The sequence below is a fragment of the Protopterus annectens genome, chromosome 3.part1 (assembly GCF_019279795.1).
Source record: "Protopterus annectens isolate FY-2018-M chromosome 3.part1, PAN1.0, whole genome shotgun sequence".
NCBI lineage: Eukaryota > Metazoa > Chordata > Ceratodontiformes > Protopteridae > Protopterus > Protopterus annectens.
Window position 1 is genome coordinate 1,803,121,081 of NC_056732.1, and position 25,385 is coordinate 1,803,146,465.

Below are 25,385 nucleotides of genomic sequence, written 5' to 3' on the forward strand. Positions count from 1 at the left end.
CCAACTGACCCTGACCCTAACCCTAACCCTAAGGTCCGTCACTATCGCACACTCACCTGACCCGCGCCCTAAACCTAACTCACTTAAACCGCCTCTAACCCCAATATTTGTCACTATTGCATACATGCCTAACCTGCGCCATAACCCTAACTCACTTAAACCGCCCCTAACCCTAAAATAAAACCAACCGCACACTTACCTGACCCCAACGCATGACCTAACACCACAGGGCTAACAATAGCAAAGCCACAATGACATCAGTATGTCTATTTTGTGTTTTCAGGATTTTGAGTTTCAGGATTTTGGTCTTTCAGGATTTTGGGCTTTCAGGATTTTGAGTTTTCAGGATTCTGAATTTTCAGGCTTTTGGTTTCAGGATTTTGATTTTCAGGCTTATGATGTTTCAGGCTTCTGAATGGGAACCATATATATATATATATATATATATATATATATATATATATAAATATATATATATATATATATAAATATATCAGTCAGGAAAAACACTGATCTTGACTTTCATAGAGCCACAGCCTCCACAACAACAGACTTACCTAATTTGACATTTCCGTCTTCGAAATCTCCCACTATAGGCACTTCTAACAATGCAGCAGCACTGCAGCTTTCTTTCACCACTTACCACTCTTACTACAGTATTGAGACATTACCTGTCTCAGTATAATGCACAGGAGATACAGATACATTAATGTGCTACTGGTGAAGAACAGCAGCAAAGATCCTGCTGCACTTCCTGTGTAACAGCCACACCCACTTCAGTTTCTCCATCTCTGTATTTGAGGCCCAGTTATATGAAAATCATCTCAACACCATAAACTGCACTTTTAGTCAGACCAGTGTTTTAAGACAATGTGGAAAAGACAGTGGACAATAAATGAAGAGAATGGAGAAAAGCAGACATTGCCAAACTACAAGTCAGTTATTTACTGTTCTGTTGACAGACAGTTGCATTGTTATTACCAGCCTTCTTTCATTTTTCAGTCTTCATAACCCAAGGACAGAATCTCAAACTGTACTGCAGAAGGAATGGCAGAATGACCTCTGTAGTTTCTCTCTTGCTTTGCGCTAAAAATAAACATTTGTCAAAAGTCTGAATGTGAATTGATGGATAAATTGTTGCATTACAGACACCTGCCTCTGAAATGCCATTAAGGAAGGCTACAAATGTAACAGCACTTATACTGGAGTGTGAAAGTGTTCATGATCACAGCCAAAAATCATAAAAACAATAAAAATGGCTATGGTGGAAATGTTTATTTACCCTTTAGAACACTCCTCTTGTTCTGAGCAAAATAAACAAAAAGCTGATCAGATTGTCTAGAACATTCCTCTTGTTTTGAGCAAATGAAACAAAAAGTTGATCAGATTGTCAAATATCATTGGTTCCGGAAATGTACACACAAACTTATCCCTGAGGATGTATGCTGTGCAAAATCCTCTCATCAGGATTCACACATAATAGCCAATCCACTTAAGTTTTACCGACAAAGATACAAAATGTCTGAAACATGGGATGTCTACAGCTGGTGGGTTTGACTTTATTGGTCTGAATGTGCCAATAACACTTAAAAAGTAATAAGTCATGGTCATTCAGAAGCCATGTAGACGAAACACTGGCATGTAGTTAAAAAGTCAATTGCATATATCCCATAGCCCTGAACTACAGGGGGTTAAGGTATTACATAGTGAAAACCCCAGCTTGGCTGAATTTTTCTTGAAGTTTTTACTGAATGGTTTGTATGTTTAACATTTTTACCCCTTGCTTGGATGTTGTTTGGGATTTTCTGCAGACACCTTAATGTTTACATGCATCAAGCTGGATCTTCAGCTCTGTTTCTAAACCATAGCCAAGCAATCCACTTACGCTCTAGTGACAAGGTCAAAAAACTCTGAAACATGGCATCTCTACAGCTTTTGTAGTTTGGTTTATTGGTCTGAATGTATCAAAAAAGAATTAAAAAATAAATGCAGCTGAAACACTGGTTTGCCCTTAAAGGGTCATTTGCAAATATTCTATGGGCCATCTGCAAGAGGTTTAAAATGTTACACAATGAAGATTTTAGCTAGGCTGAATCTTTCTTGCAGATTTTAAGGAATAGTTTGTCTGTGTCACCTTTCTACTTTTTGTTTTGATGTTGTTTTTGAGATGTATTGCAAGCATCTTAGGTTGGGGGTTAGTATAATGGTTAAAGTGTTTACCTCACAGACAAGAGGTACAGTATTTGATTTTCACTGAGGAGAAACTTTTTAGAAAAGTTCCACAAGGGCTGCTAGCCTAATACTTATCTTTGAACCTTCATTTTTATGCACATCATATTGAGCGTTAAGTCCTGTATTTCTAAAGTATAGTAAAACAATCTCCTTGTGCTGCACTGGTGAGTTCACAAAAAGTCTTAAACATGGCATGTCTTTCGGAAGTGAAGTTTGGCTTTATTACACTAAATGTACTCAAAGACTCAAAATGTAAAAAATCATGGGCATTCGGAAGCCATGTGGCTGAAAGATTGGTATGTTCTGTGTCATTTGTACATATTCCATGGGCTTTCAGTGCAGGAGGTTTATAGGATTACACGGGGAAGACTCTAGCTTGGCTGAGTCTTTCTTGCAGTTTTTACTCATCAAGATCCTCAGCATGAGGGATGACAGTAAAAATCTGGTAACATATGTTTTGAATACAATGTCTGACATGACCTTAGGTTAAAAAAAGAATGGTTAACAGACATAGATATTTTCTTAATAAAACCATAAGATTCCTTGAGGGAAAAAAATAACTCAGACTTGCTTAACCAAAGTAATAGATCATAGCAGGATTACCTTTAAAAACAAATACCTTAAAGGAACTGAAAACAGGTGGATCAATTAAGGTGTTATTAGACTTTCCAAAACTATGCTAAGATCCAACAGAGGACCTAAAACCCATTTTAGGTAGTCCAAGGTACAGAATCCCCTTCAAAGAACACTTAACAGTAGGCAGGGGAGGTTTGATTAGGGACACAAGTAGACCTACTGGTAAAATGGAAAAATGTATTTTAATAGAGGAATAAAAATAGTCTAATACAGTGAGAAAAATAATCTAGAACAACTGGAAAGGCCTCAGAAATACCTCACTAAAGGAATCGCAGGCCTAAAGCAGATGCCCTACGCTGACTGCCTTAAAAAACTCCAGCTATACTCTGTCGCATATCATCTACTCAGAGGCGATCTCTGCTTAACATACAAGGCCATGTCAAACCCAGAGCTGTTGGACATGCTACACTTAAAGAAATCCCAATCCCTCAGAGCTACACGCTCCAGGGATCTAAACCTTGTCATCACAATAAACAAAACATGCTGGAGGGATAGGTTCCTGACCCAGAGACTCCCCAGACTCTGGAATAGATTGTCCATACATGTCAAGCAGAGTGCCTATTTGGACCTCTTCAAGAGGAACCTTGACGATTGGATGGGAGAAAGGAAATTCACCCCAGGGATCACGTCAGTTGCCCTGCTAGACATGGGTCCAGGAAAGTAAATAATGTGGGAAGAAATAGCCAGGGAATTGTTATGGCTAGGCTTGTATAGGCCCTAGGGCTGATAGCCTAGTACCAACCTATGAACCTATGAACCTATGAACCTATGAACCATAAGCTAACCCACATGTAAAATGGTAAGCTGTCATGCTGATGCAAAAAACTAAATCACTTTCATTTAGAAAAGCAAGACTTCTCTAATGATAGGTTTTCAAGTTTCATTTCATAGGCCCTTATAAGCCTAGCCAAGAATTAATATCTAAACACATTCAAAAAAGAAGAGAATAATACATTTCAAAACATCAGTATTTAGACTGTAAACTGAAGACTTTACAAAGACAGATGAAGTGGCTAACCCTGTTGCTGAAAGAACAGACCCTCCCTAAAGAAGGCAAACAAACTAGGGCACTTCACATCCATGATTGTGGAAGGAAGGGATATAAAAGCTGTTCCTCCAGTCTTATAGAATAACCTCCTGTGCCCCCCCTGAGAATACAAGGAAGCTCTGCATCAGACGGGAGGTAATAAGATTTATCTGTGAAACCCTCTACACTATGGTCAGTTGTTAAAAAGTTCTGAAATGAGTTGCCTATCATGCTCCAGAAGTATTCTCTAGCTGTGCTAATTTGTCAAAACATGGTGATCGACTGACAGGTGAACAGCTATCAAGTGGAAGTTGAGCAAAAGCACATGGTTGCCTAGACAGTCTGTAACACTGGTAAGAATGCATTCACCAGAATTTGTTTCTGAACTAAATCATGGTGCCAGTGTGTCTGTGACTACCTACAATACACCCCTACTTAGATATTTCTTCAACATCCTTATAACAAGTACCGCTGTTAATATTTTCTTCAGAATTACATGCAACTTCAGCTCACTGAGGAGACTGCATGTCTAGGAGAGCTCCTCAATCGATATCCACTGTGCTTATCATAAGAAATTGAAAAGGAAGGGGAAGATGACAGCATCTACCTGCATTCACCTGGGCTGTTGCCACACACCGATGTAATTCCATGACTAATGAGGAATTAAAGAAATCAGTGTCCATGGAATATGTCATATGATCCCAAGGATTATTCAGTTACTACTGAATATTCCTCATGTGTAGCCTAGCATTCTGAATCATGCTAATACCAACTGACACATGACTCAGAATGCTAAGGAAGATACTTGCTGTCACAGCAGATTGAGCTGGCAAAAAGCAAAACAGAGAAAGTGTCCATGACTGCAGGCAAGCCAATACCATTTACATTGCGTATGTGATGAGCCCAAAACCCCCCGATGATTATTACATCTGAATGAGGCCAGCCCAATGAGTGTGCCAATGATCTTCTCATTGCAGTTGCAGTACAGACACCTGGTCGGACCATGTTAGGCCACCTCATGGCCAGACTGTATGAGCAACAGTAGTAACTGATCATGCCTGAGCATCTGTGGTACTTGTCATGAGTCTGCACGAAGAAACAGCAAAAGTACATTGCTAATATAGTGTTGCAAATTAAAGCAATATATATTCACAGATGTTTTATGAAAGGGAAATTGTGAAGGATGGCTATGAATGGAGTGTTGAGGTGTTAGTAAAACAACAGAAACTACAGAAACAGACAGAAGATTGCAAAGGGAACTGCTGGCCAAAGCAGAGATGCAAAATACAGTGGAGAAGGGGATATGACAATACCTGAATGTAAAATTAAGTGAAAGTCAGACAAGGGAGGTAGGATACAGTAAAGTAACAAAGTTCTGACCTATACCAGTCCTGACAATGTCAAAGTTTGATCAAAGTACCTGTATTATATAATATGTCATGAAAAAAATAAAAATACTTAACCGTGAGGATATTTGACCTATCAAAGCTTTCCACATATATTATATCCCAAGTTCCTTAACAAGAAGAGCAAGAGCTGGACTTGCAGTGAAGACATCAAGGAAGCACATTTTCAGACTGATAACAGGAAAAGAAAGACAGACCTCATGGGAACTGAATCCATGCCACTGTTCAGTGATAGTCTTCCAAACAGTGAATTAGCAAAGTAAACCATAGAAAGTACAGCTGTAGTAGTAAACTTACCATAATAGTACAGCTTCTAATAGATCACTGTTGCAGTATCCTAAGATATATGGTTGTACTCCCTATGAAAGACCAGCTTTTCAAAGCTTTAGGGCACCTTCAACCTGCTCCAATGATTTGGAGTGAGAAAGGAGCTCCATTTAAAGACAGCTGGATCACAAATTATTTCAGAGCATTTTTTTTAGCTAGCAAGGGAGACAAGAACCCTGAAAAAACTATGCTAGGAAAGAAGCTCAACAGTAAAATATATACAAAAATGGTGTATGCATCCACACCGTGGCAGCACAAAAAGACAAGAACCCAACTAAAGGAACTGTAATGAGGGGAGGCCACTTCAATAGTGATCTATTAGACTATCTACTGTTATGTGAGTAAGTTTACTTACATAATTGGACTGTATTCAACATACAGATGACTGCTGCAGTACCTTAAGGTAGAAGGACAGATTACCATAGCTTTAGAAGGCTAAAAGAGGGAGGAGGCCAGTAAACTAAGATTCTCAGAGCCCCTGAGGAATGGTCCTATCAAAGCCTGTTCAGGACTAAACTACTTCCTCAAGAATGCATCATAATCTACCCCCTTCCAGAAAGTCACAGAAGAAGCTAAAGCCCTTGTGAAATGGGCCCTAACCCTGCCTGGAAATGGCTTATTATAGTGAGCATAACAAAAAGTAATAGCATGAGACAACCAACTGGAAACAGTCTGCTTTGACAATGGTTGTGCTTTCCTCTTACCTTCGTAGCAGACAAACAGCTAATCAGCTTTCCTGACGGCTTGAGTCTCGCCTAGATAGTATCTAATCTGCCCATGTACATCCATAGTGTGAAGAATGCAAATGGTCAAATTTAACCAGTGCATTACAATGGAAGGCAAAATTAAATAAATAAGCATCTTTTCTCCCTTATTTTTGGGGTCAGGATAGAAGAAAGGGATATGAATGGTCAGTATTAAAGGAGAACCACACCCACAGACTCAAAAAATATGTCTATTTCATGTTTCGATGTGTCCCATATTTTAATACTACCCTGGAACTATTTACATTTTTTTAAATATTTTTATTTATTTATTTATTTTATTTATTTATTAACATTTGTTGACAGGGAAAGTCCACTGGGTCTGAGACCTATTTTCAGTGGAAGCCCGGGGAGAAAATCTCCACAAAGCATTACAGTGACAACAAAGTTTAACATAAGCTTAAAAAGTATTACATGATAAAAACGCAGAATAAAACATATGTGAAAAATACAATTTACAGGATTTACATTATTCTACACAAGACACAAGAGAAAACATATTTCAAACTACAATTTGCAGGAGTTTACTTTATTCTACACTAGAAAAGCATGGGCTTTGAAACAGTACTTTCTATGTTGAGTATAGTACACTGTATAGTAGGTTTCCAGTAGTTGTTATGAAGACTGGGTTTTACAAAGATTTGTCAACCCAGTATTTGGTGAAATGTGCTTTTTTAAGGAGGTTTGCTTCTGAGGCAGGTGTAGGACGGATTGCTTAGATAATGTGTTTTTAGAGCTACTTTAAAGGTTTTTGGGTGGTCAATTTGGGTTATTTCAGATGGTTACTTATTCCATAGTTTGGCAATAGAGTGGGAGAACAGACATTGTCCAGCTCTTTTGTTGGGTTTTGTTACCATAAGCAAGACTTTACAGGAAGATCTTAGAGTTCATGTATGGGTGTAAGTTTGTAGGACTGAGTCGACAGCTGGGTATTCATTAGGTTTACTGAATAGTTTATGCACTAATGTTAGTTGGGTGTATTTTAGATGGTGGGAAAATTCTAGCCTTTTTAGTTCAGTGATTGCTTGGCAGTGATGAGAACGGTATGGTTTTTTGGAGGCAAATTTGGCTATTTTATTGTAGCAGGATTGTAGTTTATTACTAAGGGTTGTGTGAATATTGGTAAAAATTGCACTACCATATAGAAGGGAAAGGATGAGTAGGGTATTAGCTAGTTTTATTTTGCTATATTTATCCATGTAGAGCTTGTGGCGATATAGTTTGCCTAGTCTGAAATGAGTTTTCTTTATTGCATTCGGGATGTGTGGTTCATAAGTGAGTTTGTTATCTATTGTTATAGTTATATTTTATACTTGATTTCAGAGTCTGACCACATGGGGTCTAGCATCTTGAAGTGATTTTAATTTTTTACTCATCTTCTAGGTATCCCACAATGCAGTGTTTGTCTTTAAAACATTGCATCACATGGGCGTCTTTGTTCCAAAGCTGTTGTCACTGCATGGATTTTGCATGTGTTCACTGCTTTCTTTCAGTCAGTTAATTTTAACTAACATTTCTTGCTGTTCAAAGATTACTTAAAATGCAAACAGTGATAATACCACAGAACAGACTTTAAAAGTGCTTTTTGCTGCTTTTTCTTTTTAGAGAAGCTAATCTGCAGTCTTTTGTTATGCCCGAGTTGTAGCTCTTCAGCTCATCTCTCCTCACCCTTCACACTTCACCTCCCCAGCTGTAAAAGTGCTAAAGGAAATTTGAGCTACTTACTGCTGTGATTGACAGTTCACAGCAAGAGACTTGACTCATGGACTCTTTTCTTGTTCTAGCTTTTTCTTTTTGACAGTGGAACACTTATTTTTGCTGCACCACAGCCTCTTCTTGTCCTGAAATTGCAATCCATTGTCATTAGTACTTATAAACACACTGTTTTGCAAACACTCTGACTTCCATTCTCAGGGCTTCCTGTTAAGCCAAAATCCCCAAGAAATTTTTACCACTATGGTATAAATATAGGAAAGTTATACAGGACTTTACATTTTTTGCATTAATTAGTATTATGATGTATGTTAAAGTGCCAGATATTTCCTGAAATCACCAGTAATTCACTCTATTAGAAGTTGTGATGGACACATCTACAGCATGATCACAAAGCTGAGCATTATGCAAAAGCAAGGACATTTGAAATGCATGGTCTTTGGCCATTTACCTCTTACAGTATGTTACCTGTACTTTTTCACTGTAACTTGTTAAAGGCTTAGAGGTTGCTAATGTACCATGCAGTCATGATAAAAAGGCCACTACAAATATGTTGCTATACCCAATTTGATACAAAGGTAATCACTTATCTGTCCAGTTTGACCATGCAGTGCAGCACAATAAAGTGCAGCAAACTAACATGCAGAAGCACTGAAATTAAAAATGTCCCATCAAGGTGTCCTGCAGTAGTCATACAACCACTAAAATGAAAGATTACCCACCAACTTCTACCATTGGTGGATGCACACCCACCAAAATTAAACCTTTTCCCAGACGACCACTTCTGTAACATGCCCATGTATGTAGACACAGGCAACAAATGAACTGATCATCTGTCTAACCTTGTGATGTAACTGTTTTTTCTCTCTATTTTCTTATTAATGGGCTATGTACTCTCTATATTTGTTAGCATGTTAAACTGCTGCAAATTATTGTGGAGCTTTTCTCCTTGGGCATCTGCAGAAAAAAGGGCACCAGCCCAGTCAGACTATCCTGGTCAACAAATGTCAAATAAATAAATAAATACCCACAACTACCTCTTTTATTGGTTTGGCCAAGTAGACAAAGCACTACTTTGAAATATTTCCCCCAAATTCTTACTCAGTTGCACAAGCACTGAAATGACTCAATTCTATTGAAGTGTCACTTAGGAGTAGCACAAACATCTAAATGAAACTGTTCTCTAGAGTAAATCAATATGTATGTGTGCATTTAAGAAGCTTTCCAGGGGCTTGAACAAGTGTATAAATACTGAGTACCTGTGAGACTGTCATTTTGTAGTAAAGTGTTGAGATAAAAGCATGCATGTCTGTATAGTCTGTTTGTTAATCAGTTTGTTTATATTTTGTAATGCTGCTATCCATACAGATGTGTTTTTATGTAATAAAGCATATAAACAAACTACCCCACTTGTTTGCTATATATATTAGAGAGAGAGAGACAAGTGACAAGCTGTCAGAATGGGATCCAGTTTCTCCAGATTTGAGACTGAGAGGCACTCAGTCAAGATTGGAGGAATATAAAAGAGTGAATCATCTGTACTGCATGTATAACTCGCAAAACGTCAGAAATTAATTTCTAGTTAAATTAAATGTCCAAAACTGTGACATAATGATAGAAATATTCAAATTACTTTGGCAAATGTTTGAAAATAAAGTCTGAATTGCATAAAATATATAAAATAAAGAAAGTGGCAACAGTTTTTCACTCATCTTATAGTTTTTTTGCATTAATTAAAGCTATTTGAGATATCTGGTGTACGAAGTGTTTGCATGTTTGTGCAGTATTACAGTACTGTTATTTTGTAAAATGTAGCCATTTCAAAGCATATTTCGCAGAGTACAGTATTTCAAAGAGTTTATTGTGTATGTGAATGTTATTACAAGCACACCTAGCAACTTAAGTATAATTACAAGGCCAATATTTTACAGTGTGTTTGGGCATAATTTGTTGGCATGGCAGACAGATTTCTGAAACCAGGACCACTTGTGTTTGATACTAATATTGCACAGAATTACAGAGTGTTTGAGCAAGAGTAAAATATTTTCATACATACTGCATTTTCTGATAAAGATGATCATACACAGGCATTTATTTTGCTTAATTTAGCTGGGTCAGAAGCCATTGAAAGGGAACATTCATTTGCATATGCACTTGCTGTATTTGCAGGAGAGGGCAAAACCATCACATAGTTGTACTGGCTGAGTCAAGGGAAGGCCTTGGGTGCTTAAAACATAAACTTAGAGAAATGTGTAACCCCCAAATGAATAGTACAATTGAAAGGCACTTATTTTATACAAGGGATCAAAAAGCCTGGTGAAACTTTTGAAGCATATATAACTGATTTAAGAAACAAGGCTAAAATGTGCAGATTTGGTGATTTAAGGGATGAGTTGATAAAAGGTAGACTTATGTGTGGTATTAAAGATGATGCTGTGAGAAAGATTTTGCTTTGTGACAGTGATTTAACTTTGAATAAGTCCATAGAGATTTGTCAGATATAAGAGCTCACAGAAAAGCACACAAATATTTTTAGAAATGAAAAATGCATGCTTCCAGTACCTTCTAAGGCCAATGTTGACAGTATGCAGCACGTTGTTAAAAGAAATAGGCTCAAGCACATGGCGGCAACTTTAACCAATGCAATACTCACTGGTAGACCCCAGAGCTTTCTAGCAAATTCCAAGGTATGCACAGTCTCAGTGAAGCACAAAAGTGAGTCAGCAAACTCAAAGGATGGGCCCCGACCCAGTTTCATTGCTAACTATGGTAATTAGGGTGCAAATCATGAGTTTAAAAGAGAAAAGTGCTTAGCTTTTGATCAACTGTGCCACAAGTGCTATAAGTGGAATCATTTCAAAAGGTTTTGTAAACCAAAAGGCACACAGTCTTTTATTAAAAGGGAGCATTCCAAGAAACAAGTTGATCAATTACGTAGAAAGCTGTTACCCTACTTTTTATGTTGATGGTGTGTCTGTGCTTAGTGAAAGAGTCATTACAGTAGATTTGTGGGCAAAGAGTGAAGTATTTTGTACTGTTCGGATAAATGGAAGATCCATAGAGATTAAAGTTGATACAGGTTCAAAGTGCAATGTTATGTCAGCAGAAACATTTTCAAGAGCATGTGCTGGTGAGAAGCTTGATTTGGTGAAGTGTGCAAAGCTTGTTGCTTATGGTGGTGAAGAAATTCACACTGAAGTTTCAGTAGTGCTTTCATGTTAGTCTGTTGGGAGAAGCTATGACTTATTATTTTATGTGGTCAAAAGGCACGAACAGTCATTATTAGGGCTCAGAGACAGTTTGAAGATGAGACTGCTTTCATTTAATAAGGAAGTCCACCATGTTAGTTTAAAAGACCCCTATTCCAATTTCGCCCAGTATATTTCCTTTACCTATGCTGATCTCTTGGAAGACAAATTAGGCAAGCCTCCAATTGTGTATTCCATGAAGTTAGACCCAGACATCAGCACAGTTGTCAGACCAGCCTGAAAAGTTCCAGTAGCTATGCAGAACAGAGTCAAGGTCGAGCTAGATAAAATGATGCAACAAGGTGTGATTTGATTTGATTTGTGATAGAAGAACTGACTGAATGGGTATCATCCATGGTGGTAGCTCATAAGAAAAGCTCAGATGGTATCAGAATATGTGCTGATCCACAAGATTTGAACAAGGCACATCATCCAGTGAGTACAGTCAAAGAAGTCACTGCTGTTATGCCAAATGCCATTGTTTTTTCTGTCTGAGATGCAAAGAGTTAATTTTGGCAAATATTGCTTGACCGAAAATCTTCATTGCTAACCACTTTCAGTACTCCATTTGGAAGGTACAGATTTTTGAGAATGCCATTTGGAATAAATTCGGCCAGTGAAGTCTTTCAATGTGCAATGGAGCAAATTTTTTCTGGATATCCATTTGCTATTATAGTAGATGATATTCTAGTAGAAGGTAATGGTCTGGAAAGAGCATGTGAAGTGAATCTTAAGCTGAATCCTAAGAAGTGCAAATTTAGGCTGTGAGAAGTCACTTATGTTGGTCATTTATTTACCAATTCAGGCTTACAACCAGACCCTTCCAAGCAAACAGCTATTTTTGAGATGCCAGCCCCAGACAATGTTCAAGACCTACAATGTTTTCTTGGCATGGTTAACTACCTAGGCAAGTTTATTCTAGACTTGAGCCAACGTTCATCACCACTCAGAGAGCTGGCACATAAAGATGTATCCTGGTCATGCTTGGAACAACACCAGAGAGCATTTGATGTCGTGAAACAGAGAACTGCCAGTCCAACAACTCTCAGATACTATAATGTTCACAAACTAGTTACTCTTTCATGTGGTGCTTTGCGATTTGGTCTAGGTGCAGTCATTCTTTAAGGGGGTCAACCTATTGCCTCTGCGTCCAGAATTCTAACCCAAACTGAGCTGCAGTATGCCCAGAGAGAGAAAGAGCTCTTGGCAAATGTGTCTGCATGTTTGAAGTTCCATGATTATATTTATAGTAGACCTATCTAGATCGAAACAGACCACCAAACTCTAGTTACTATTTTGAGAAAGCCAATGCATACATCTCCTGCTAGATTGCAACATATGATGTTGAATTGAAAAAGTATAATTTCAATCTTGTCTACAAGAAAGGCAAACTTCTTTAGCTTGCTGATACATTATCCAGATCACCCAGAAATACCACTGAACAACATGAAAATGAGCAACTTAATTTTGAAGTCATGGAAGTGATACATTTTTCTTTCACCCTTCTTGATTTGCTTAGAAGTCATAAAGTCTCAGATCCAGTTCTACAGAAGCTCATCCACTTTATCAAACAAGGATAGCTGTCAAAACAATCTTGCTTACCAGTAGCAGTGCAGTCGTATTTTCTATACAGAGATGAGATTTTGTTTGACAATAGTATTGTCATGAAAGGTCCAAAAGTTTTTGCTCCAAAGTCCTTGCAACAAGAGTACATTACTGTCCTGCACTGTGGCCACCCAGGAGCAGACTCTACCAAAAGAAGGGTGACAGGACTAATATTTTGGCTTTCTATGTCACAAGACATTGAGAAAGTGCTATCATCTGCTTCTGTATGTAATAGTACTAAGTCGCATCAACAGAAAGAACCACTTGAGGTAAACCAGATTCCTGGACTACCTTGGCCGATAGCAGCCACTAACATTTTCGAATGGAATAGTCAAAATTACTTGGTGTTAGTAGACTCTTATTCAAATTGGTTTGAGATTGACTTACATTTTAATCTAGCATCCAATACTGTTATTACTAAGATGAAGCATAATTTTGCAGTCCATGGTAGTCAGCACAAAGTTATTTCTGATAATGGTGCACAGTTTACAAGCCAACAGTTCAAACGATTTGCTGAAGAGTGGGGCTTTACTCATGTTATGAGTAGCCCAGAGTATCCCGAGTCAAATGGTTTGGCAAAACATGTATTTCAAAGTGTGAAACAAGCACAAGAGAAGTTGAAGTAAGATAATAGTGATGTTTTCCTGAACCTTTTGAATCTCAGAAGTATTCCTTATGATAAAATCTTGTTTCACCTGCACAGAAACTATTGTTGAGACAAACCAGAACCACGTCACCAGTTAGTAGCAAATTTTTGCTTCCATGTTTCAAGAATAGCAGATCAGTGAAAGCCAATCTGTCGGATGATGCAATTATCCCAGAAGTCTTATTATGATATGACCAGCAAACTGCTCAATCAATTATGTGAAGAGGAGACAGTGAGAATGCAAACGTGCAAAGGGTATGATTGGATTGGAACCATGAAAAGTATTTGCTCAGAGCAGAGATTGTACAATGTGGAATCACAAAGAGTAGAGTTTAGGCGGAATCAGAAACATTTGATGCCGGTGTCTGAGCCTATACTGCAGCACATAGCCTATGAGAAAGACTATATCTCAGAGTGAATTGTCCATTGTTCCAGTTCCAGGAGATGTTCCAGTAAATATTCCTGTTTCTGAGATGAATCCTGAAGTTCCTGATATGAGTTGTTCACCAAAGAGTTTCCCTGTTGCTAAACCCAGTTCTGACTACTATATCACTAGAGAGGGTCACATTTGTAGACCATGTTACAGATACACAGCAACTTCGACATGAACATTGTATTCATTACTAATGTCTATATTATTTCATGTCTTATTCTAATGTCATTTTATTTGAGGGCAATCTATTTAAGAGGGAGGATGTACATCAATATGTATGTATGCCTTTAAGAAGCTTTCCGGGGGCTTGCACAAATGTATAAATACTAAGCATGTGCGAGCCTGACTGCCATTTTGTAGTAAGCTGTTGAGATGTAAGCATGCACGTCTGTATAATCTGTCAGTCAAACAGTTCATTTATATTTTGTAATGCTGATATTCATCATAATATGTTTTTATGTAATAAAACATATAAACAAACTACCCTGCCTGTTCGTCATCTATATTAGAGAGAAATGAGCGACACCCAGCTAGACACTTCTGGGTTATGTTCCTGAGCTCACAACTACAGAAATAACAGTCTTCCACCAAATGACCACTTCTGAATCTGAAATGGTCCACATATAAACACAAATGAAACATTAGCCCCTACAGAGACCTTCAGTTGTTGCACCGACACCAGAATATTTACTGAATGGAGCTCATCAGTAGTCTGTAAATGTATTGAAATGAAGGATTTTCCCCTATGCATCCTCCGTATTGTCCTTGAAGCACTGGAAAGAAACATTCCACAAAAACTGTTTCTCAGCAGTAGCAGAATCTCCAAAATGAAACATTGCTCTGGGTAAAAACTTCAGCACTAAATTAGTGTTTGTAAATAGTTGTTACAGAATGTCAAATAGTAGTTTTACAAACAGTAAAACTAAGCATTTCTTGATGCAATACCTTCTGCCCTTGATCCCAGTAAACTTAATGAGCAAACTAAAACAATTTGCCAGATGAACATCGCAGTCTGATATTTGTGTATGAAAGCAAAAGTATCAGCTGAAAACAATTCACACAACTTCTCCCTTCAGTTGTTTGTCCCTGCAGACACAAGCACTAAACTGTGACATTATCCCCTGGCAAGCCCATCATGTGCTTGTCAAAAATCAAAATGATAGTTTTGCCCAAGTATATCTTTCCTAATTTTCAAAAGTACAGACAAAGCACACAATGAAACATTTTCAAAGGCAGGCACTTCAGTATTGTTTACCTGTACAACAAGCAACAAAAATAAAACATTTCCCCAAGCTAACATTTCAGTATTACGTCCATGAAAGCAGGTGCAAGCACCAAATGAAAACAATTTTCACAACTACTACTTCAGTAGTCTGCTTATGTACAAAGAAGCACTGAAATGAAGCATCTCCTCCATATCCCTCTGTAGTCAAATAAGCAGTTCACTTGTGACAATCACAAAAGTAACCACCTTAACAGTCTATCCACGTACACACAACCACCAAAATGCAGACCCTCCCCAAAGGAACTATATATGAAATCTGTAAAAGTAAACAGAAACATGACAATGCAATCATTCCACATCTCTCCACTTCCACAGTCTGAACAAGTTCACATGAGCATGGAAATTAAATATTAGCCCCTTCACTGAGCATCTGAGTAGTCACCCAACCACCAACAGTACACATTTCCTCAAATAAGCCCTTAGTAGTCTAAGTAGACACTAAGATGAAACACATTCTCATGTGAAGATTACAGTATTATGCCTGTAGTCACAAGCACCAACTAAAACAAGTTCCAACAACTCCTTCAGGAACCTGTACCTGTACACCAAAGCACTAAAATGAGACAGTAAGTATACCTCAATAACAAAGTCTGTTCCTGTACTATCATGAGTAAATCACCTTAAATCATCTTTTGTTACTTACCCTAACAATTTTCCTTTTTACCACTTAATACTTAATTTTATCACCTCTCTAAGCCTCTGTGCCCACTCTATTACTATTTAATGTAACTTTTTTTACTATCAATAAAATATCTATGTAATGTTCAGTCATAGTTTTCTAAGGCCAAGGCATATTGATTGAAAAGTCCTACTTGATGCATGCCAACCTTATGTCTATGATTTCCTCATTTGTGGTTCTGCTACAATTAATAATATCTGATCTTAAATTTAAAAATGTCTATAATAATTGAAGCTTTTATTTTATTTTTTTTACATTTTTTGTAATGTATAAACAAAATTTTGAAATTGTCTGTAATTGTGGAGCTTTTCTCCCCAGGCCTCCACTGAAAATGGGACTTTTTGGCCCAGCGGATTTTCCCAGTCAAAAAATGTCAGTAAATAAATAAATAAATATCCCCCACTGAGCCACTCAGTGTTTGCTCAATGATCAAAATGAAATTTTTCTAAGACCAACCCCTTCCAGTGGTCCATCAAAGTGCACATAAGTATCTAATTGAAACATTTCCACCAGTGACCACTTCAGGACTATGTCCCTGTACACATGTGCATCGAAACAGAATATTTCCCTAGGTATAAATTTCAGTGTAATGCCCATGTAAGTAGGCACAACTTTATTATAACAACTCCAACATCTGGCTCTTCAGTAGTCTGTCCTAGTACACAGAACCACTGAAATGAAGGATTTCCCCCCAAACTGTCCCACTGCAGTTCCAGAAGCACTAAAATACAACATTTTCTGCAGGTGAGCATTTTAGTGGGCTCTCCAAGATAACACAAGCATTACAATGAATCATTTGCCCCCCAATCTGTCCCTCAGTAGTCCTACAAGTATTAAAATTGAAACATTTCCCAAAGGAACCACTGCAATATTCTGTCAAGCACACACAACCAAACTATAACATTTGCCCAAGGAACCACTTCAGGATGTAGTTAAATTACAGAAATACATGAAAATTAAAACATTTCTGACACAACAAATTCCAGAGTCTCACAAACTATGCATGAGCACTAAAAGCACACATTATACACTTGGCTGGGCCACCTGACTAGTCACCCAACCACCAAATATTGTCGTAGCTTTTTCAGGGTACTTTCTGTTTGCAGATAGAAAATGTTCGAGCATAGTTTGCACTTTTTTGTGTTAAAATATGTGCAATTTAATGCTGTTTTCAGGAAGTTAGGATATACTGTTTGGGTAATTTTTCCTGTTAGTTCTTGCAAGTCAATGTGTATGTGGTACAAGTCTATCTTTTGAGGGGGAATGTTAATAGTTAACGTAGTGCATTTATTATTCTAGTAGCTACATGTTGCCAACTTGCAGAAGTTGTTTCAAGATCATTTTTATTTATAGTTGTAATTGTGTGCATTTTATTTTTTATGCTGTTTTAATAAGGTTAAAATGTCCTGCTTTGCTTGTAATGTGAATATGGGTGTGCTGATTTTACTTTGGCCTGTTTATTGCATTGCTGTGCTGGGTAAATTACTCTTAATTGCTATGTTTTCAGGTAAAAGGGGTCCATGGAGTCCTCCGTACATTATAGTTTATTTTAGCTTCTCTTGCAAGAAGTATTTTTAAAAGGTAAAATGTTTACAGCCTTTTTTTTTCTTTTTTTTTTTGTAGATGCATGCTCAGAAGTTAATGCATTGCATTTGAGATTGTGCTGAAACATGTCGTTGTTACAGGATAGTTTGCTTTTATATGTAGCAAAGTTTGTATTTCATTTTTAGTGATGTCTTCAATAAATATACAATCTACTGCTTTCATTATAATCAGATTACGGCCAGTGCTGCTATTGGGAATGTTCGTTAATAGATCATTGCTCTGTCAGATTATGGCCAGTGCTGCTGTTGGGCATGTTAGAACATTGTGCTGTGTAAATTAGTGTTATACATTTATTTCTTTTAACTGCTATAGTCAAAAGCTAAATCTGGTCTATGGTATCCGCTGTGCATTCTCATTTAGTTTAGTGTGTTTTTTTTTTTTTTGGTACAGTGAAAATGTGTTTAACTTTATTTTCTTGAGGGGTAGGATGGGGGGGCATGTTCGTCGGTAAAAATAATGCATTTCATTTTCTACGAGCTGTGTTAATGTCAAAGTTTTCAATGGACAATATGCCCCCTACATTACCTCATTTACTATTTTACCTTTTTCAAATGGTTTGTAATGTTAATTCTTTTCTGCTCCATTCCTCAGTTCTTTCGCATGACAATGTTTTCCAAGCCAGTTCTTTCACATGCCAATTTTTCAAGCCTGTTCTTTCAAATGTCGGTGTTTGTATTCATCCATCTAAAACCCCTTTTTCCCATTTTTTCACATGGGGTTGTTGGGACATCATTTAACAGTGGCAATCATCTAGAGCCAAGGCCAGTTCGTTCTCAGGTCTTCAGTGAATCTATATCAAAAAATGTTAAGCTGCTTCACGTTTCATATGCCAATGTTTTTATGATCTCAGGTGCCAGTCTTTTTCAAACCAATGATTTCATGTGCCAGTGTTTCTAGCCAGTTTTTTCATGTGCCAGTGTTTCTAGCCAGTTCATCCGTGCACCAGTATGTTACTGCACACTACTAACACAGTTTTGCTAAATATGTTGCATATCAGGTAAGTAAAGATACAAGAATGAAGAGAGCAGCAGCTTCATCACAGTCAGCCAGCAACAAGAGAATGTGCAAGTGGCAGGATGTTTGGAAAACAGAATTTGACTGGATCGAGAGATGCAGTGATGTCAAAGCATTCTGCAGGTACTGCAAGAAAGAATTTCTAGTGACCCACAGTGGAAGAAACGATATTGCACAACATGAGGCAACTGAACAACATAAGACTGCTATTTTTCAAGCTAAATCCAGTCACCTGATGACAAAGTGGACAAGGAACACAAACACTGAGGGACCAGAACTTAGGATTATTGCAGCAGAAGCCTCTGAGGTATTCCATGCTGTTAAGCACAATATGTCTTATAACAGCTTCGACTGTGCAGTAAAGTTGGCCAGCCAGTTGTACAGTGACTCGGACATTGCAAAGAAACTATCTTGTGGAAGAATAAAGGCTGAAGCCATAGTTGAAAATGTTTTGGGACTGCACTCATTGGAATGCCTCCTACATGACCTTCAAAAACCAGGCGCTTCATTTGCAATTTCATCAGATGCTTCCAACAAGGGGAACATAAAATTATTTCCACTTGTTGTGAGGTATTTTTCTAAAGAAAAAGGGGTGATGAAAGGCCTTTGGGACTTCTATGAAGACCCTGATGAATCTGTACAGGCTATATCACAGCAAATTTCAAACATTATGGAAAGGCACTCCTTGCCCTGGAACAGCATTTCAGCATGTGGGGCTGATAATGCCAGTGTGAACTATGGGAAGAAATCTGGTGTGTATACCAGATTAAAAGAAAAGTGCCCATCACCCCAGAAGGCTAACTGTGTTGCCCACATCATTCACAATGCAGCCAAAAAAGCTGCAGCACAACTACTGTACAATGTGGAAGTATTTGTAATGAAACGTTTCGGCCATTTCTCAAGTTCTGCCACAAGGACCAGGGACTTGAAAGACTTCTTTGAGTTTTGTAGCATGGAATTTGAGAGTCTGTTAAGACATGTGCCAACAAGGTGGCTGTCACTACTGCCAGCCATTGAAAGAATAGTGAAAAATCTTCCAGTGCTCCAGTCCTATTTCCTCTCCCAGGGAGAAGAGGAGACCACCCTGGCAGATATGCCAGTACTTTTCAGCTAATGAGCATGGTGAAAATGCACTGCCTATGCTGTCCCAGTACTAGTTGCACTTTCTCTGTGCTGTTCTTGTCAATGTTAATGAACATATAAGTATATTAAAAAAATCAGCACTTACTGCCATGGAAACATTTTGTGTAATGGTCTCTCTGATGCAAAAACTGCAGGCAAGTGCTGAAGGTGCTTTCTTTAGAGGGAAGCTTAGGGTAATTATGAGCACATTAGACAGCACTTTATAGGTTGGTACTAAGCTAGTGGCCCTAGGGCCTATACAAGCCTAGCCATAACAATTCCCTGGCTATTTTTTCTCACAATATTTTCTTCCTGGACCCCTGTCTAGCAGGGCGACTGATGTGATCCCCAGGGTGAATCTCCTATCTCCCATCCAATTGTCAAGGTTCCTTTTGAAGAGGCCAAAGAGGCACTCTGCTTGACAGGCATGGGCAGTCTATTCCAGAGTCTAGGGAGTCTCTGGGTCAGGAACCTACCCCTCCAGCATGTTTTGTTCATTGTGATGACACGGTTTAGATCCCTGGAGCATGTGCTCTGAGGGATTGGGATTTCTTTAAGTGTAGCATGTCAAACAGCTCTGGGTTTGACATGGACTTGTATGTTAAGCAGTGATCGCCTCTGAGTAGACGATATGCTAACAAACTGAAAAGAGACTTCATTGTGTTCTTGGAGACAACAGTGAAGTACTTGGAACAGTGGTTTGATTACAGTGAAAACAACTACTTCTTTACACTGTCTAAACTATCTCTAACTGAGCTCTTTGCTTTCAGTGACATACTCAATGTGACCATTGCCCTGAGTCTGCAGGATGTAGATGAAGTCCATCTTTTCAGGGACTACTTAGCAATTAGGCCCTTTCTCCAACAGTTATGTAAGGCAAGCCTGACCCCAGGAGAAAAGTGGTTGAAGCTTTTCAGAGAAGGGCCTGAGCTGACTGACACTATATCTGATAATTACTAGGGCATTGGGCAGCCACAGGGGTGCAGCAGTTAGCATTGCTGCCTCACAGCAAGAGGTTCTCCAGTTTGATTCTCGGCTGGGGTGCCTTCTGTGTGGAGTCTGCATGTCCTCCCTGTGGTCGTGTGGGTTTCCTCCGGGTGCTTCAGTTTCCTCCCTCATCCCAAAGACATGCAGTAGGTGGATTGGACACTTCTAATTGGCCCTAGGTGTGAGTGTGTGTGTGTGTGTGTGTGTGTGTGTGTGTGTGTGTGTGTGTGTGTGTGTGTGTGTGTGTGTGTGTGTGTGCGTTAAACTCCATTGCCAATCATGAGCGGACAGATGATCCGCTGTGGTGACCCCTAACCGGGAAAAGCCGAAAGAAGAAGAAGATTAGCTATACCAACATCAAATGCATTTGCAGAAAGAGTTTTTTCTTTGGTGAAAGGTAAATGGACAGATGTGTGAAACTGATGTAGTGTGGACTTGTCAAAAGCTGAACTAATGATGACTGTAAATTACTGGATGAAACGTAGTGACTTTCAAATATTGTGTCAAACTGGGCCCTTCTTTAAGCCATAAAATCAAATTCAAAATACACTTTAAAAAAAAAGTGATTTAGTGTGCTAGTGTGCAGTATGTAGTACTAGGGTGCAGTATGTAGTTTTGTGTTTTTCTTTGCTTTAGCTTTAATTTACAATAAAAACAGTCTTAATTTTACACTTGGCTTGTGTGTAGTATGTAGATGTTTTAGTTTTCTTTCAGAATAGTCATGGTTGGTTTTTGAATTTTTTTACTCTTTTTAAATAAACAAGTGTCTTTTTAATGAGTAGTGTGTTTTTTATTCCTTTAAAGTTTATTTACTGTTACAACTGAGTAATGTGTTTTTTGCAGTAATGGTTTATGAGTTTTCAGTACGCTGTAATGTCAGTGTTGTACCTGTAACTGTAATACTGCATTTCTTTTAACATCTCTGGTGATGTTGTGGTGAGGGTGTGGCCAGTGTCATATTGGTTACACCCCCTGTCCTACTGGCCACACCCCCATGTCCCACTTTGGCCTTGTTAAAAGGTGGCAACCCTAAATGCAGCAGGAGATACTGGCTAAGGAAGACAAGCTTTGCTTCATGCTGCTGTTTTTTAACAGCCTGTTGGTGTAGGAAGGACTACATTGCACTGACATCACATAATGGGTGGGTCTTCATATTGGGTTTAGTGGAATGCAAATACTGCCAGGCTGATGTTAGTTTATGGAAGGGAACTTACACAGAACTACTGCTGATTAGTAGCAGTCTTGATGTCAGAGTTTTAGAGACAGCAGAAAGTTTTTCCTGGCGTGAGAGATCATTTTCAAAAATGAAAGCAGAACAGTACAGTAAGGCACTGTACTTTTGGGAAAAACAGTTGACTTAATAGATTTTTAAAGCTACACTGCTCTGTTTTTTAAGAAGACTCACATAATAGGGAGGAAAACTGAAGACAAGTTGAGCAGATCACAATAAGACCCTATTGTTCTCCTTTAAAGTAAACTCTGAGACCACCTTAGGCATAAAAGGATTAGTTACTAAAGAAACCCTGTGCTTGTGAAAAGTGAGGTAGGGTTCACTTATCATACGAGCTTGTAAACCAGATAATCTTCTAGTATATGTCACAGCAAGGAGCAAAACTGACTTCCATGTTATGGATTTCATTTCTGACTGATGAGATGGTTTAAATGGAGAAAGAGTAAGCTTTTCAAGCACAAAATTAAGACTACAGTGTGGAACAACCTAGTTCCTAGGGAAAAAGATATACAACCCCTTTCAAAACTTAAATATGGTTAGAAAGAGAGACTCAAAGGGAAGAGAAGCAGAAATGTCCAACAAATGCAGTTTAAAGGACAACAACAGGATATTAAAGCAGATTGCTCAACCTGCTGTCTCTTTTAGTCCCTGTTCATTGATACAGCCTTGAAAAATCACCCATGCAGCTTTAAAAATGAATACACTCAACTGTTTTCCCTGTTAGGCTTCCTACCTTTTCATACTGTTTTACTTTCACTTTGAAGACCAAGTTGAAAAACCTCAAGCTGGCTCTGAAATTATGTCACATCTGCCAGAGCTCTTGCTCTAGCTACTGGGATGTTTCCTCCCCCAAAGTGATATAATCCCTGCCTGATATGCATGCTGTATAGAAGAGCCAGTGGACCTCCCACATTGTGATGTCAGAGCTGCCTTGCCAGCCCACGCTTAACCTAGCAAAAATGTTAAACTTTAATCTCACTTTTCTGAAGACCTCTACCAATATGTGACAAGGTACAGGCAGAAGCACAGTAATAGTTGCAAAAACTAAGAGCATAAATTTGCAATGACCATGTGTAGACATTAATTGCATGTTTTTACATAAGAAGCAGATGTCTGTCACAATTAATCGACAACACTACATCAGATTACAAGAAGTACGCAATACCGTACTTTTCTTAAATTATCACTTAAAAAAGCATGTGGGTGCTGTCTTGCAAGTCTGTGAAATATTTTGTGTTTATAGTGAATCATTTGTTAGCTATTTAGCTAAACAGTAAGGAAAAATAAGTGGGAGTTTGATGCTTTGCAAAACAGTGATTATTCCTAGTGCTATGGGGCTTGGTTCTAAATTTGACAGCAGGAGTGCAACAAAAAAAAAAGGCTCCGACTGTAAGAAAGGAAAGACAGACAAGAAAACAGTACCTTAGTCTGGTCACCTGCTGTGTGCTGCTAATCGCATGCAGATAATGGGTCAAATTGACCTTAGCTCTTTGACAGCTACAGAAGATAGGTGTGAAGGGGGAGGGGAGATACCTTGAAGAACTAGATTTTACCCGTCACAAAATAAATCAAGTTAGCATTTCTAAGAAGAAAGAGCAATAAAATGCACTTTCAATTCTGTTCTGTAGCATTTTCACTGCTTGTGTTTGAAGTAGTCATTGAAAAAGGATAAACTTTTAACCAAAAGTAGGTGACTATAAAACAGAAGTGAATGTCTGTACAATCAGTGCACTGACAAGAGCTTTAGGGAAAACATGGCAGATCTTATGCAATTTTTTGGAGACAAACAATGCATTCTGGGATACTTAGAGGCAGACTAACCAGTCAGAATTATATCAAGATGCCAGACCCCATGTGGTCAGAGTCAGAAATTATGTATAAAAATATCTAAAAAGCTCTAAATAGTTCCAGAGTGGTGTTAAAATGTAGGAAACACCAAACCATAATGAAATAAACATGTTTTTGAGTCTGTGGGTGTGGTTGTCCTTTAATAGAGGAACAAGAAAGGTCATAGGATAGCAACACAAAAATAATCAAGAAACAGAGGCAGCTGAGCATGAAGAAGACTTGTAATGGCATAAACTAGAAAATCTTTTCCACCTGGACATGTATAATTTCCTATTAGCATTTTTTGGATGCCTTTAGTACCTGCTGTTCATTCTCTGTAAAAAAAAAAAAGTACCTAAAAGGTATCAAACTTCTATCATCCAGAGAGCTGGCTGGAGAGTTTTTAGGTTTGGGTGTATCATATAACCCCTGTTTTGTGTCAGCAAATCCAGTCTGTGGGCAAGTCTTTGGTAAGTGGCCATGTCTAAATTGAAAAGAAGGGAGACCCACTGTTGCCTGGGTCAAAAAAGAGTCACTACTACAATTTTGAAGATCTTTCTGGAGCTTTAGAAGAACCATGTATAGAGAGGAAAGGCATGCAGGAACATTCCCATCTATGGAAATGAGAAAACATCTACCTTCCATGGCTGTTTGGATGGAGTCCTGGAGCAAAGCTGCTTTAGTTTTCTGTTTTCAAAGGAGGTAAACAAACCTGTCTGAGGTGCTCTCCAGTTGTATCAATCCTTGAAAGACCCCAGGATGAAGTTTCCATTTGTGGAGGTGTGTCCTGGTCCTGCTGAGTTTGTCTTCATCAAGTTTTGCTCTAATGGAATGTACGAAGCCTAAAGAGTCAAACTGAGCTGAGTTATGATCTCCAAGCAAATCTGCAAATAGAGAAAGATCTGGTACTCTTGTTTTTTATGCCATATCACTGTAGTGTTATCTGTGTAAATTAGCAAAGATTCAGAGGTCCAAAGGACCAGAGATGCTTTAAGGGTTTCAAGATGTTCATCACTGCCAACATCTACTAACATTTATGTACTTCTATTTGTCTGTCTGTCTTGAAGGTTCCACAGAGCTTGCACTTATACCCTTTGGAAACCATTGCCCATGTTAGGTCTGTTGATTCTGTAGTAACAGACTGTAAAGGAGTCATGTGAAAAGGAAGAATGGGATACCTAGATTGCAAGAGATCTGATCTAACCAAAACAGAATTGTCCTCTTTACAAATTCCAGAACTGAGATATGAAAGGATAAGAGGTAAAGATCCAAACTCAGACTGATCTAAGGTACCATTGCATTTTTTTCATGTAGAGTCTGGCCATCGGATGCATGACAATCATTAATGACATTTCTCCCAAAATCCTGACAAATATCCTTGCAGGTACACGGCTTTGATTGGAAACACTCAGAAAGAAATGTTGAAACATCTCTTCTTTGTCTGCAGGAAGAAAGGATCATCTCAGGGCAGAATGTAACAGATATCCCCAGAAAACTTTATGAATACCTTTGGTGCAGTGGAAAGTTCAAAGGGTAAGCTAGAGAACTGATATTGTAAACCAGCTACAGCAACTCTTAAAAAATATATGAACTGTTCA

The 25,385-nt window shown here is 38.3% G+C and overlaps 1 protein-coding gene across 1 annotated transcript in view; it reads right to left on the minus strand.

Annotated features, from left to right (window-relative positions):
- Positions 1-25,385, minus strand: part of LOC122797872 — a 643,086-nt gene that overhangs the window by 7,576 nt on the left and 610,125 nt on the right. The window lies entirely within an intron of this gene.